At 37.9% G+C, this 9466-nt stretch overlaps 1 protein-coding gene and 1 pseudogene across 6 annotated transcripts in view; one reads left to right on the top strand and one right to left on the bottom strand.

The window, feature by feature from the left end:
- Nucleotides 1-9466, top strand: part of Prrg1 (proline rich and Gla domain 1) — a 128915-nt gene that overhangs the window by 67343 nt on the left and 52106 nt on the right. The gene's annotated exons all lie outside the window — the stretch shown is intronic.
- LOC115030234 lies at nt 3473-3606 on the bottom strand (annotated as a pseudogene).

Here is a 9466-nt window from a genome sequence, read left to right as displayed (position 1 = left end):
TTAAATTGTCATTCACCCTTTTTTATTCAACATATTTGTGCTCATACTGGATTGCCAGGACCCCTTGCAGAAGGGAATGATATAGTTGATAAAGCTTCCAGAAAATGCATGGCCTTTTTAATGGCCTCATCTATTGATTTGGCACATGATTTTCATGCACAATTTCATGTTAATTCAAAGACTTTGTCATCACGATTTAAAATTTCTCGAGCAGAGGCGAGAGAGATCGTGAAGGTGTGCAAAACCTGTGCCCTTTTATTACCTCAAGTCAGTGTGGGGGTTAACCCCCGGGGATTTCGCCCCCTACATTTGTGGCAAATGGATGTTACCCATTTTCTTGAGTTTGGAAAGTTAAATATATATTCATGTTTCCATAGTTACAGCCTCTGGCATTATTTTTGCCTCCTTACAGACAGGCGAGAAGGCACGCCAGGTCATTGCACATTGTTTTGTGGCTTGGGGTGCCTGGGGACAGCCTAAAGAAATAAAGACTGATAATGGTCCAGCCTATACTTCATCCTCTTTTGTTTCCTTTTGCAAGATGATGGGTGTCCGTCTGGTGCATTGGTTGCCATACAACCCTCAGGGCCAAGGCATTATTGAATGAGCCCAGGAATGTTTAATTAAACAAAAGTGGGGAATTGCCCCTGCTGGGTCCACACCAAGAGAGAGATTAGCCATTTCCTTATTTACTTTGAATTTTTTGAATGAAGATAAACAAGGGCGTGTTGCAGCTGAGCGACACGCTAATCTTGATATTTCTCCAAAAGGCATGGTCATGTGGAAGGATGTCTTAACTGGTTGTTGGAAGGGCCCTGGCCCAGTGCTGGTTTGGGCGAGGGGGTCTGTTTGTGTGTTTTCCCAGGATCACTGACAACCGCTGTGGGTCCCAGAATGGCTGACCAGAGCAATTCAAAATAAGCAGAACGATGGAGACATGGATGTTCCTGTGGCTGGGAATGCTCCCGCTAGTGAGAACTAAAGAGCTACATTGGGAAATTATGTCTGTGTTCCCAAAACCCACGGTGTTGACACATTCGGCACAAGTGTTTAATGGAGTCTTTACATTTAATGCTTTGCTACAATTGCCTTTTTCACCATGTAATGGAAAGATAGCTCCAGTGCAGGAATCTATGCAGCTTCAGCTAAAGGGATTGTTGTGTTTCAGATGATTCAAACTTTTCCACAGATGAGTGATTGTGTTCAGCTGTATAATCAGACCGCAGCATGGTTTGATATGCCAGTTAAGAGTTCTACTAAAACTAATGCTACCTGGATTCGAGGGGTGTAGCCTGCCAGTATATCCAAGGGCAATGGCACTATACCCTCCCAACCTAGATGGGCCCCTTTTCGTAGGGGTATTCGTGATTCCCTTCCACCTTGGACCGGCTGTCAATCTAGAAAAGTAGCATGGGTAGTGAAGAATTATTTTTCCTTTTCCCCTTATATAGGTACAGTCTATAATAGTTCCTTTTCAGAGTATAATTGGACATATCAAAATTCAGCTCAAGTAGGAGCTAGTAATCCTTTGAATGTATGGTTCTTATGTGGGGTGAATGGTAGTTGCACTGATCTTTCCCCCTTAAGCATGGTGGCGGGAGGGGCCTGGGGCAATGCAAGTTTTTATTGGAATGGTTCTAGTGTGTTTGAGTATTCTGTATTTCAGTTTGCTGGAGGGAGGAATGTTTCTTTTCAGGCTACGCCTGTTTGTATGTGGCCTCCTTGTGTGTTTATTGTTTATAATGGTAGTTATGAGAATAATGTTGTTAATTGTAATAGTAATAATTGCATTTATAGTATGTGCTGGAATGCATCTTTGCATCATTTATCTGTTGTTACTAGGATGCCTCGTTTTGTACCCTGGCCTGTTCAGGCTCCTGCTATGACTTTGTTCAGACCTAAAAGGGATTTTGGCATTACTGCGGCAATTGTCACTGCTATCGCAGTTTCTGCCAGCGCAGCCACAGCTGCAGCCATATCCTTTATTGAGACAGTCCATTGTCCATATTAATTGCACTTGTGTCGATGTGTCCATGGCTGAAGGATTGGCCAGCTGGATCGCCACAGCAGTCTCCCCCCTGAATGAGTGGGCTGGCATTGGTGGACTTGCCATGTGCCCAATTCTCATCGACGTCCTGGCCATCTGGTGCATCTGCTGTATGCAGTCCTCAGCACAGAGCCCAAGCCTTGATGATACAGGCTTTTGCGGCAGTGGAAACAGGATAATCTCCTCAAGTGTGGCTTGGCATGCTAGAGAAGTAGTCAATGATGGGTAAGACTCCCTGGGCGTGTCACCAACCTAAGACAGNGATCAAACCAANGCTGTNTGTCTCCCNATGANGGGTAAGGGGCATTGCCGCAGGGGGCAACCTAAGACAGGCATTCTCTCTGCCAATAAGTAAAGAAGGGGGAGATGTGAGGAGTGGGTGTGGCAGCAGTCCCAAGATGGTGCCTGGGACTGCAGCCAAGTCTTATGACTTGCACCTGACTTCCTCATACACCTGAAAATAAGCTGCATCCATCGTGAGAACTGCACAGGTGCACCATGATGCAAGAACTGACCATATGACAAGTGATGATTCTGGCCAATGGACTGCTGTTACTTACGTAGACTAGGCTGATGGGGTTATATAAGGGCTTGCAATTGGGGGCAGAAAAAAGAGAAGAGAGATTTTTTTTTTCTGCATGTATGTTGAAAGGTTCCTGAATAAACTGCTTTGAGAAGAATGCTGTGTCGTTGCTCTTTTCTGGTGGTCAGAGACAGAAGCAACATATATATTTTGTTTCTTATTTGACTATAATCAGTGTTTACTGTGTGTAGTATTGAAATCACTTTTACTATTTATGAAGTAGTTAATGTTGTTTTCTATTTATGACTCAAGAATTTGTAGTTACTTTTATATCAATAAGCATTTACAGTACTTTGTAATTCTCAGATGTTTCCTCTGACATCCATCTTACTTATCATGAATTATAAGAAAATCTTTACTACAAAATAAAGATAATCATTTCCATTTATGTATTTATATATATAATGAAATTGATGTAGAAAAAAATCATCTATAGTGAATAGCCTACAAATAGTTTTTACATTAGAAAGCCAAAATGCAAAACCAAGTCTTATATGTCTGTGTAAGTTTTCATTGCTTCTGATAAACTCTGAATAACATAATAATTAATAATGTTGGGAGCCTCCCGGCCTGGAGAGGATAGTGGCACAGGCACAACTCTGTTGTGGCTTTAAAGTCTGAGGGTCTCTGGACGTTCTAGCTCTCTAACTGTACTGAAGTGCTGAAGGTAACTTCTAAAAAGTCCAAAAAACTTTCTTACTCTTTCAGAGGGTAAAATGCTGCTGGCTTATGTGATTGACACCTGTAACAGTTGGAAATTAAGTAATGGGGCTTTTGTTCTATCTCAGCAGGAACTGAGCAGTTCTATCTTTTAGTCTGTTAGTCAGAAATTGTAGGAAGAAAAGGGGACACTCTGAAAAGTAATTATAGTATTTATTGCTAAGTTATAAAAGGTTTCATATTAAAGCTATCTTAGGAAAAGGGGGAAAGCAGAAAGATCCTACACTTGATCTTAGCCAAAAGGCCGAGAAGCGATAAGCAGAAAGATCCTAAGCAGAGCAAGGGAAAATTTCTTCTTTCTGAGGAAAGGGAAAAAAAATTACCTCTTTTCTCCTTGTCCTCAGTACTTATACATCTTCAGAATACATGATCACATGTTAAAAATTTCATCACAAGTTCACACAAAAAGATAATTCATAAGTTGAAATAGAAGTTTACAGCAGAGAATGTTTACATGCATAACCATTAGGAGTAATTATCTGGCTAAACATTCATCACCTGTCACAGCTCCACAGGTTCATTGAAGGTTTAAAACCATAGCTAAGTTATTAGTGAAGTTTTGTATAGATAAACCCAGTCAATCTTTTATCTTCTGTCCTAGCACTTATAATCATGAATTCCCTTTTTATGACCTTTGGTTTTACAACCTCTTGGAATGTGCTCTGAGTAGAAGAAAGTCTGGTTACTATCTAAGAGCAATTAACTGGTGACACATGGGAGACTGACAGAGTTCTCATTGCAGTTTTGACTATCAGAAAAGGACCTATCATAGCAGCTTCACTATAAAAGAGCTTAACAATCACTCATATAATTTTAGGAATTCTTATAGAATCATCCTTAAGACTTAAGAAGTCATCTGTTTATCTATATAGCATCACTACAAGACAGTAGTACATCTTCATAGATCTGCAGAGATCTGTTCCAAAGGGGTCGGCTGATACCTAGTGATTGTTATATATGTTTAATAGAAACAGGAAAAGCATATTAATAGCAGGATTCTTTCCTAAAATGAATTCTCCTGTGCCTTGCTTATAGAAGTGAATATGTCACAGATTATATTATAATCTGAAGCAGACCTTCTCAGGAAGATCACCTGCTAGTTATTAGGTTGTTCTATTATGACTCCTGACATAATAATATGTGAAGTTGGTTATATCAAAAGAGCACTCTGTTGCTGAGAAAAGTATAGGGTAATTATTATTTATTTTTGAGATTTATAGTGGCATTCTAATATTATGAGGAAATAGACAAGTATTCCAAGTGAAATAGCTCAGTGTCCACTAACATTTCTGGTGACAGATAAAGCACACATCTATTTCACCAAAGTGCAACAAATATAAAAATCCTGTAATCAATGATATGTGCGTGCAGTAATTAAAAAGTCAGCAGTACACTTTAGCAAAGATCATAGTAGATGTCAAGACAGTTCACTTCACAAGGTTTGCTCTGAATATTCTACAAGGGAAGGTGCCTAAAAGAAGACACTCAGCACTGTTTACTTGTCCTTTGTGAAAGCTTCCCTTTTTGACTAAAGACCTTTTATGTTTGTGCTTTCCTTGAAACAAAGAATAGAACCTGTCATACAACCCAGAATTTTATGACATGAAATAATGAGATGTTGGTTTGAAAAAGAACAATGTATGATTATAAGTAAATGTCTAATAAAAACATTTTCATAACGAAGTGAATGGAAAGACTATATTTTTTAGATGCAATTTAAGGTTTCTTTTTAATATCCTTTCCCTGAATAATTAGTACATTTCTAAAATAAAATCATGTTTTAAAAAAAACATTATTCTTAATAATGTCTTTATCCACAAAACAGTAATTTTTGCTATCTACTTGTTACTCATGGCTAATTTACCGGTTTTTGCCTTAAGAACAGAGATGCTGAGGAAGCTCTCACCATGATGTTTTAATAGTAGTAAACTATCCTTTACAAGATAGGAACTATGGCCATGCATTTTCAAACGCATTGCTTTTTTGCTTTTCTGTACAGAAACTAACATACTTGGAATAGCAAGCATGTATTATTTGGGAACAATAATGAAACAAAAGTGTGAAGGTAATTTAACTTTTTCTCTCCTTTGCTGTTTCCAGTATTGATATTTTGGAACTCATTCAAATGCTCAGGCAGAAACGGAGTTCAAAGTTTAGAAGAGTGTCTTAGATCTATAAAATCTGCGTCTGAAAATCCATTTTCTATTTTTATGTTCTATACATAATGGTATCTTGCTGTTCTGCTCTGGATGAATATAGAATAGTGATATCAACTGGGCTGGGCATGATGGCATAACCCTTTAAACCAGATACTCAGAAGGTAGAGGGGAAAAGATTAGTAGTTCAGCATCGTCTTCACAGTTGAAGGCCAGCTTTTGCTCTATGTGAAAACCTGTTCAAAAAACAAAGCAAGACAAAACAAACAAAATAAAAGCAAATAAAACCCCCTAATGATGGTAATAGCTGTAATTAAAAACTCCTGAAAAAAGTTTTTTTTAAAACATTAAAAGAACCACTGTACAAAAGTCTCAAAAAAGATTTTAATTAAAAGAAGAAAAACTGATTTGGAAAATGGGCCTTAGGATTCAGCAAATGTTCATAGCTCATAGGTTCTGTTGTTGCTATTTAAAGGTTATTTTTCCCAACTATCCAAGAAAGGGTTTGATTAAAATGAAACAAAACCGAAACCAATTAATGTATTCTAATCCTTTTTTATTGTGAGTTTTAAATGACTAAGTCATTTCTCCAGCCAGTATTCTGATCTCTTAAGGTGTAGTAATATGGTGTAAAAATCACTAAACTCAGAAAATAAAATGCTTTCTTAAAAAAAAAATAAACAAAACACTGCTGGTTCTGCATACTAAGTCTTGATAAATAGGGAACATGTCGAGTTTTGGGGGGTAAAAAACACAAGCACATGCCAGAAATTATGCAGTATGAGGAAAGATGACTTACAGTGGATATAGCACATCTCAAATCTTTGCAATTCTGAATGTCACCTTTGGAATAAAAATCCATGTTATAAAACATTTGTAAAACATATTTGAATCTTCAGATTGACAAGTTTTGTAAAGTGACAGTTTCATAACATTTTATTTGGGAGCTCCCTGGTTTGTATTAGTTCAAGTAAGGACATTTATTTAAAGTCAATTAATTATTTCATATTTTGCCTCTATTAGATGTGAGAGTCTCTTTATTTTGGTGACATTAATTTTGCTGCAGTTTAGATGATATCACTAGTTTATTGTAAGCACTTATCTTCCTAATTTTATAACAGTAATACAAATCTGCTTGTGGCTGACAGCTACCATTATTTTTACCTCATGTTTTCCACTAGGAAAAAGGGCCTATTTAATGGATATGCTATTTCTTAAAACCCATTAAAGAGAGCTCTTGTCATTGATGCAGCCATTTTTGCCTTTTCAATAGATTTGAGAATATAACACTTGATGTATAAGTTGTGTTTCTTTTTTAAAATTAGGTATTTTCTTCATTTACATTTCAAATGCTATACCAAAAGTCCCCCAGACCCTCCGCCCCAACTCTCCTACCCACCCACTCCCACTTCTTGGCCCTGGTGTTCTCCTGTACTGAGGCATACAAAGTTTGCAAGACCAAGGGGCCTCTCTTCCCATTGATGGCCGATTTCACCATATTCTGATACATATGCAGCTAGAGACACATGCGCTGGGGGTACTGGTTAGTTCATATTTTTGTTCCACCTATAAGGTTGCAGACTCCTTTAGCTCCTTGGGTACTTTCTCTAGTTCCTCCAATGGAGGCCCTGTGTTAAATCCAATAGCTGATTGTGAGCATCGACTTCTGTGTTTCCCAGGCCCCAGCATAGCCTACAAGAGACAGCAATATCAGGGTCCTTTCAGCCAAATCTTGCTGGTGTATACAATGGTGTCAGCATTTGGAGGCTGATTATGGGATGGATCCCCAGGTATAGCAGTCTCTAGATGGTCTATCCTTTCATCTCAGATCCAAATTTTGTCTCTGTAATCTTTCCATGGGTATTTTTTTCCCAATTCTAAGAAGGGGCAAAGTGTCCACACATTGGTATTTGTTCTTCTTGAGTTTCAGGTGTTTTACAAATTGTATGTTGTATCTTGGGTATCCTAAGTTTCTAGACTAATAACCACTTATCAGTGAGTACATATCATGTGAGTTCTTTTGTGATTGAGTTACCTCACTCTGGATGATGCCCTCCAGGTCCATCCATTTGCCTAGGAATTTGATAAATTCATTCTTTTTAATAGCTGAGTAGTACTCTATTGTGTAAATGTACCACATTTTCTGTATCCATTCCTCTGTTGAGGGACATCTAGGTTCTTTCCAGCTTCTGGCTATTATAACTAAGGCTGCTATGAACATAGTGAAGCATGTGTCCTTCTTACCATTTGGAACATCTTCTGGATATATGCCCAGGAGAGGTATTGCAGGATCCTCCGGTAGTACTATGTCCAATTTTCTGAGAAACCACCAGACTGATTTCCAAAGTGGTTGTACAAGCTTGTAATCCTACCAACAATGGAGGAGTGTTCCTCTTTTTCCACATCCTCACCAGCATCTGCTGTCACCTGAATTTTTGATCTTAGCCATTGTGATTGGTGTGAGGTGGAATCTCAGGGTTGTTTTGATTTGCATTTCCCTGATGATTAAGGATGTTGAACATTTTTTCAGGTGCTTCTCAGCCATTCGGGAGTGAGAATTCTTTGTTCAGCTCTGAGCCTCATTTTTTAATGGGGTTATTTGATTTTCTAGAATCCACCTTCTTGAGTTCTTTATATATATTAGATATTAGTCCCCTATCTGATTTAGGATTGGTATAGATCCTTTCCCAATCTGTTGGTGCCTTTTTGTCTTATTGACAGTGTCTTTTGCCTTACAGAAGCTTTGTAATTTTATGAGGTCCCATTTGTCGATTCTCGATATTACAGCACAAGCCATTGCTGTTCTATTCAGGAATTTTTCTGCTGTGCCCATATCTTTGAGACTTTTCCCCATATTCTCCTCTATAAATTATACTGTCTGTGGTTTTATGTGGAGTTCCATGATCCACTTAGATTTGACCTTAGTACAAGTTAGATAGGAATGGATCAATTCACATTCTTTTACATGATAAAAACCAGTTGTGCCAGCACTATTTGTTGAAAATGCTGTATTTTTTTTTCCACTAGATGGTTTTAGCTCTCTTGTCAAAGATCAAGTGGCTATAGGTATGTGGGTTCATTTTTGGGTCTTCAGTTCTATTTCATTGGTATACTTGTCTGTCACTATACCAGTACCACACAGTTTTTATCACAATTGCTCTGTAGTACAACTTTAGGTCCGGCATGGTGCTTCTACCAGAGGTACTTTTATCATTGTGAAGAATTTTAGTTATCCTAGGTTTTTTGTTATTCCAGATGAATTTGCAAATTGCCCTTTGCAATTTGATGAAGAATTGAGTTGGAATTTTGATGAGGATTTCATTGAACCTGTAGATTGCTTTTGGCAAGATAGCCATTTTTACTATATAGAACCTGCCAATCCATGAGCATGGGAGATCTTTCCATCTTCTGAGATCTTCATTCATTTCTTTCTTCAGAGACTTGAAGTTCTTATCATACAGATCATTCACTTCCTGATTTAGAGTCAGGCCAAGATATTTTATATAATTTGTGAGTATTTGAAGGGTGTTGTTTCCCTGATTTCTTTCTCAGCCTGTTTATTCTTTGTGTAGAGAAAGACCATTGACTTGTTTGAGTTAATTATCCAGCTACTGGACTGAAGCTGTTTATGAGATTTAATAGTTCTCTGATTGATTTTTTAGGGTCACTTATATATACTATCATATCATCTGCAAAATGTGACATTTTGACTTCTTCCTTTCCAATTTTATCCCCTTGATTTCCTTTTGTTGTCAATTGCTCTGGCTAGGACTTCAAGTACTACGTTGAATAGGTAGGGAGAAAGTGGTCAGCCTTGTCTACTCCCTGTTTTTAGTTTAATTGCTTCCAGCTTCTCACCATTTACTTTGATGTTGGCTACTGGTTTGCTGTAGATTGCTCTTATCATGTTTAGGTATGGGCCTTGAATTCCTGATCTTTCCAAGACTTTTATCATGAATG

This window comes from Mus caroli, chromosome X (assembly GCF_900094665.2).
Source record: "Mus caroli chromosome X, CAROLI_EIJ_v1.1, whole genome shotgun sequence".
In the NCBI taxonomy this organism is placed as follows: Eukaryota; Metazoa; Chordata; class Mammalia; order Rodentia; family Muridae; genus Mus; species Mus caroli.
Note: the sequence above shows the minus strand (reverse complement) of the source record. Positions and strands in the feature narration are given on the sequence as shown.